A 6,916-nucleotide genomic window follows, 5' to 3' on the forward strand; every position below is an offset into this window, starting at 1 on the left:
CATGCAAGAGCAGACATGGAAGAGTTCAAACGACCGTGTGCACGGTGGGTTTCAATTAAAGGGTTTAACAGACAATATTTTTACTTCCATTTTATTTTACTCAAACATTAAGAGTGCTGGCAATTGTATTTTTTATGTAGTCTGTGTAAACACTTCTAGAACATATGAAGCAGCAAAGCTCTACATTATTTGTATATATATATTTTCGTTAATATAAAGCGCTCTCTCATATGAAGTCAGCAACTTCAGGCAAGTCGGTGCAGTGTGGCAACTGTGGGTGATCACTTCCAAACAAGCTAATGCTAGAGAAATGGGACTATAGAGAATCTATACCCATTCTCCTTTGCCACACCGCATCTGCTGCGGGGATTCAAACCGGCAACCCCAAAAGGATTTTAGAAGGCAAACGCTCTAAGGAAAATGTCTGCAGATATTCAGGTGAGGGTTACAACGTTGACAAGTCGTCGGGAGGGAGTGAGGTTAACCCTGGATGACTCTGTTCTCTAATACACACCATATATTTCTCCTTAATGGAAGGCTATATCACCAGAGTTAATCAGCAGTTATCCAGTGAGCAGGTGTTCGGTGAATGTCTCTCGCCAGACTGTATAATCTGTGGACTTTAACAGTCCAACAACCCCCCAAGTTGACATGGAGTCCCCGAACGAGGTCCGGAGTCCATGGACGCCGCGTTGCGCCAGCGGCACGAACGCCGGGAAAACAAAGGAAGAGAATCCGTCTCTGTCCTCCGCGGCTGCCAGGGAGTAAAAAGGAAGCCCTTTCAGCCTCACGCAGGCACAGCCAAACCAGACGGCCGCTTCCCATTCTCCCATGCCAGGGCCAGCGCTCCGGGCCTGTGCTTTCTGACCCGGTACCCCCCCCCCCCCCCCCACCTACCCCTCCACCCTGCCTCACAACCGCCAGTTCCCCCCCCCCAAAACCCGAATTGCAACGCTTTTCCCTGGGGGGGGGAAGCATGGGGATGTTAATTTAATGACGGGCCAGTGTTCACATGAAGCGGACATACAGCTGAATCACCGGATTGTTCTATTGGGGAGCTGAGAGACCCCCCCCCCCCCCCCCCCCCCCCACACTCTCTCTCGCTAGGACTGCCTTGCTGCATCGACGGGGCAGGTCGGCCCCTGAAACAGTGGGCCCTCTGTGAGAACAACGCTTTGGGGACGACAGCCATTTGGTAAAGAGAAGAAAGACGAAGGCTTTTTTTTCTTCTCTTTTCGGCACTTTTGCCCCACTTTCGCTCCTCCGTGGCCGAGAGTAGTTCAAACACTTGAGCTTGGTGGGTTTGATTAAGAGATGAAGAATTGGGACTGGCTGGAGAAGAGCTTCCAACATGACAATGTTTATTCTGATGAAATAGAGACTTCAAGTGGCAACCTCAAAAACGTTGGATTTCTTCTTCTTTGGCGCCACCTTTAAGTGGTAATTATTCCCAGAGAACTCAACGTGTCCCCATAGACAAACAGTTAGTAAAATTCATATCACTGCAAATGAATGGGCTTTCATTAGTGCGTCATCAATCACTAGTGTTACCTCATTTGCCGATTGATCAGACATTTTATCACATGAAAGTCTTTGAAATTACCACTTTATATTATAAACTGGTAACAGCACAACAATATTTGGTAATTTAAATAAATAATCAATAAATTTATAGCACACTTACATTTTTTGCTTCAAAAACCTCTAGCAGATGTCCAGAGTCCTTCTATGTTGGAACAGAGCGGTTAGTCTTTGTCTATAGTTTCAGCAAAGGGTAACCAAACATTCAGGGTCAGCATTTCACACGAGTGCCAAGTGACTTCCCGTAGGTCACGACATCCTCTGGCATCACTTCAGCCAATCCGAACCAGGATGTGGAAATGACAAGTGCTTCAACAGGGGTTCGTGCTGTCCTTGACCAGTTCAAGATCCGGGTATGCATGACCATATCTAAATGTCCACGCCCGAAAAGCACAGACGCTTACAAAAAGATTGCCCCGTCTTCATGACAAATCGATAAAAGGTTCTTAAACATGGTCGGTTTGGAGGAGACAAGGGGTTTCAAATCGTCTCGACCGGAGCCGTTCTTAATGATTATTTAAGTGTGTACCACAGGAGGCCTCAGCGGCGGTTACATAAGAGCGCCAGACGCTGCTAATCCTCTTACGGTGGAACAGAGCTGAGCGTGGAGGCCCTGGGGGTCCCTTCATCAAGACGAATCAGTACAACCACTGATCTGATCCACGGTGGAAGAGATGATCCTCCATCGTGATACTGGGAAGGAAAACCAAAGAACTGCACAACACCCTCTCTCCCCATTAGGGTTCCAGATGAGACCCCTCTCTTGGTAACCATGGCCAACTGAGTGAGAGACGAAGTTAGTTCAAATGATGTGATTATTATGGATTATTACAGTGCTCTGGTTGAAGAAGAGTTTGTGGCGAGCCTGGGCCTTCTGCCAAGCCCTGCTCTGACATCACTCGTGGCGTAATTAGATGTCGGTTGGAAGGCTACATCCGGTCTGCCAGCCAACTTGGCAACAGCTATGTAAACCTATGGGTCTTCGAAGAGGCATGCTTCTTCAATAATATTACAAACAAAACAGAGCAGGATTGTACGCGCTTGGCACCATTTTGTGAGATAATGGGTCTGCGTTGTTTACCGTCTGTGGGTGCCAACGGGTGCCGTGCCAAAACGGCGCCGCTTTTCAGAGTTAACCAAGAGACACTTCCAATCCGAGAGACGTTGAAAAGTAAAGGGGCCGTGTGCCAAGAGCAATCACGCAGAACAGCTTTGGGGGAAAAAAGTAGGTACCTAAACTTGACCCACCTCCCCGCTCCCTTGGCCCCTTGTTCTTTTGCACGGGACCTCATTACCACGGGGAGCAGGGGCCGCTAGCCTTCACGCGTCGATTTGGCCCCCTGGCCGAGGACTTCAACGCCACGTTGGAGAGAGGGAGGCTGGACCGGGGTTCTGAGACGGCGGGTGAGGGTTATTGCGATTCAGTCTCTCACCTGTCTGGCCTCATTGAAGGTTTGAAGGCCGCCGACCACCCATTGAGGCTTTAGAGAGCCAGCCTGTCTATTCACATCCGTCAGAGGGGCCCCCAGGGCAGGCCTCCAGAGTTCAGGGCCAATTAACTCTCACATCATGAGGTTCTTTTTTTTTTTTTTTTTTTTACAATCTCGGCTCTTTCATATGAAACCTTACCAGTGTACAAATAATGAATAAACCATGTACATGTTGATATCACAGCCCCGTTTGAACAGTAGGAATGTGAATATGCTTTTGTGGCCTTTTTATATCCCAAAGAGCTGTTGAATCATTAATCATTATATAATAGTCCTACTGATATAGCCTGTCCTAAAGTTATACCGATATGACACTTTTTATATAGAATTAAATAGAGTAGGCTTATATGGCCCTGTAATTATTAGAATTTCGCGGTCGAGACTAGTTATCCAAATTATGTTTACACCGATCAACATCAGCAACAATGCCGAAAATATTCACCATTTTGCCATTATTGACTGACTGTTGGCTAGTTGTACTGACCTGGTATACCGTTATTTGGACACCAACGTTGAAGCCGAACATGGGCCCGTCCTCATCGACCTCAAGGCCAGTCAAGGGGCCTCTTGTATTCGTCCACGTCGTAGTTGAATTCCAGGGATAATTGTGTTCATCATGTTAAGTTTCGTTGCACAACGGTAACAGAGTTTCAGGAGGCAAGAGGATTAGCAAGAAAATATCACAAAGCAATGTCAAAGCAATTGATCAAATGTAGGCTACAATTGCAATTAAATCCGTTATATTTTGACGTTTGACTTAATTATATGGTTCTTCACATGAATAAATACGGAAGAAAATAGCCTTTTCCGCAGTTTGTGATGCATTTCCATCACGAGTATACCTATGCCCTAACTGGTTTTCAATAGTCAACCGACTACTCCCTCTACTGGACACTAAGGGAATATATAAAATAATTTATCAACACTGAAAGAACTGTGAGTACTATTGCAACTATGGTTGCTCTCCCCTTTGTCCAGTCATTTTTTTTCCAAAGGTCGGTTTACATAACACTGTTCAATGACAAAATGTAATGATTTGCAAGTAGTTATGACTACACATGCACATGTCAGTTAGTGGACATGTCCAACGTGTCATAGCTGTGTAACACATGCAAAATGAATAGTATTGAGTCTCCCTGTAGCATCATGTAAAAAGTCTGTTTATTATATACAACGTGAAAAGTTGTGACTGCACCATACACAAAGACAAAACCATGTGCATTGCATGGACTGAATAAAACCGCTCAATTATTATACACAAGACAACACACTCCAACAGCTGGAGTCTAAAAGACAGGCAACGAGAAACAAAACTCGAGGAACTACAAAAAAAAAAAAAATACAATAAAAATACAAAATAAACTGTAGGCTACAAATAGTTTTATTATTACCTTAAATAATGTCTCAATAAACGCGCGAAAGACATGCTGTGTGACTTTTTCTATTATCAAAAATATGGAGATGGGATGTTTGATTTGTGTTCTCGGCATTAAGGAGTCTAATCGGAGGGAGGGGATAGGTTGGATGGACTTCCTGTTAACTGAACCTTTGGTTGAGCCACTTCCTGTAGCCAAGGGACCGGGTCACAGTGTTACAGGGGCAGTGAATATAATCAAACCAGTCCTCGTCAATCATGTCACAATCCGGAGAAAATCTAAAGAATATAAACACATGATGGGGGGGAAAAAATAATAATAAGCAGAGGAAAATATAATATATATATTTATCAACAGTTATTTTATATATAAGACCTGGATACAATTCTACTTAAAAAAGTGTAACTAGAGAAATTAAAAAGGACAAAAAATGTGTGTGCGTGGATGTGTGCATGTGTGTATATGTGTTTGCGTGTGTGTTTAGAGGGGGGCCGTGGGATCATATCTTTGTAATAAACTCCCTTTGGTAAAAACTGTAATAAATGGTCTTGTATGTCAGCCTTCTTATACATACTACTTTTGCCATTTACCAGTAACATCCACAATAAGCATGGAAAGTATTACTAGCACAACAACACAAATCTGTCATAAAAAGTCTGAGAATATATACAAATTATTTACAATGTGGTTGGGCTGCCGGAAGGAGAGAGAGAGGGGTGTGTGTGTGTGTGTGTGTGTGTGTGTGTGTGTGTGTGTGTGTGTGTGTGTGTGTGTGTGTGTGTGTGTGTGTGTGTGTGTGTGTGTGTGTGTGTGTGTGTGTGTGTGTGTGTGTGTGTGTGTGTGTGTGTGTGTGTGTGTGTGTGTATCGAAAGAGAAATAGATAGAGAGCTAGAGAGAGCTGGTGTATTGGTGAGGGCCTTATGTCAGTGAGTTAAAACAAATAGAAGTTTGAGTACTGGGGCGGCCAGGATCATTGATGTTATGTATATATATAGATATATATACACACACACACACACACACACACTCACACAAAACTCATACACTGGAATACATGTCAGTATCTGACATTCATGAGCGTTACAATTTTACAGTCTTATGTCACCAAACAGTGTTGCACGGGCTAATATACAACCATCTAGTAGTTTCCCTCTTGTTTATTTATTATTTGCATTCATTTGAATAAAACGCAACAGTACACATCCTACTCTTAACCCCACAATACTGTTTGGGACGCAGACGCTATAACTTGAATGCTGCTAGAACCGCAATAACATGCTCCTCTTATGGTAGCTACCAGGTCGCTCTCCCCCCTCGGTCTAATGTTAGCCGTCAGGTCTCTCTCTCTCCCCCTCTGTCAAATAGCAGGTACCAGGTCTCCCTCTCTCTCCCCATCTGTCTTATCGTAGCTTCCAGGTCTCTCTCCCTCATCTTTCTAATGGTAGCTACCAGGTCTCTCTCTCTCTCTGTCTGTCCAATAGCAGGTACTAGGTCTCTCTCCCTCTCTGTCTAATCACAGGAACTATGTCTATCTCTCCCTCTCGGTCTAATGGTAGGTAGGTATGGGTCTCCCTCTCTCTTGCGGTCTGTCTACTTGCAGGCAAGTACATGCGTCCCTCTCTTTCTGTGTTATGGCAGGTAGGTACATGTGTCTCTCTCTCTCTCTCTCTCTCTCTGTCTCTGTCTGTGTGATGGCTGGTAGGTACATGTGTCTCTCTCTCTCTCTCTGTCTGTGTGATGGCAGATAGGTACACGTGTCCTCTCTCTTTCGGCCTAATGGTAGGTACATGTCTCCCTCTCTCCTTGTCTTACAGCAGGTTACAATGTTTATCTGTCTCTGTCAAACAATTAACTACCAAGACTTTCTCTGTCTACTGCTAGGGGCCACGTTTTGGCTGGGATTACTGGCCTCAAAAGACCACAAACTCTTTTGTACCAGTCTTGGATTGTCCCCAAGCGGCCATGCCTTCTGTCTGGGGGGTAAAAAGTTTGTTTGAGAAGTTGCTGTTCCTCGCTCTCCATAAGTGCACTTGACCACCTCACTGTTTTCCCAGGGTTATGAAGTATCACAGAAAAAAAAAACTGCTGGATCGGTTTATTGTGTTTTTAGAAAAGGAGCTTTCTGTGGAAGAACAGGTCTGTTAAATAGTATAAAGCAGCTCCGGCGCAACGCGTCGCGTACAAAATAAAGGAATAAAGGCTTTTGCTTCCCTCTCTCTACAAAAAGCCCTTTTTTCTCAGAAGCGACCGGAAGCTCTTGGGAAAGTTTGGACTATGGCTAGGAGTGCTGGTAGAGCTCAGTGCAGAGACTGGCACGCGGAAAAAACATTATTTCTTTTTTGGTTGGCACCGCCAAAATAAAAGCCCTGCAAGAAAAAAAACAGTGGGCCCAGCTGAAAAAGCTGGTCAAAAAACGTAATATTAATAATGACGTCGGTGATCCAGCCGCCCCAGGTATCAACCCCAATC

Source organism: Gadus chalcogrammus, chromosome 9 (assembly GCF_026213295.1).
Source record: "Gadus chalcogrammus isolate NIFS_2021 chromosome 9, NIFS_Gcha_1.0, whole genome shotgun sequence".
Lineage (NCBI taxonomy): Eukaryota > Metazoa > Chordata > Actinopteri > Gadiformes > Gadidae > Gadus > Gadus chalcogrammus.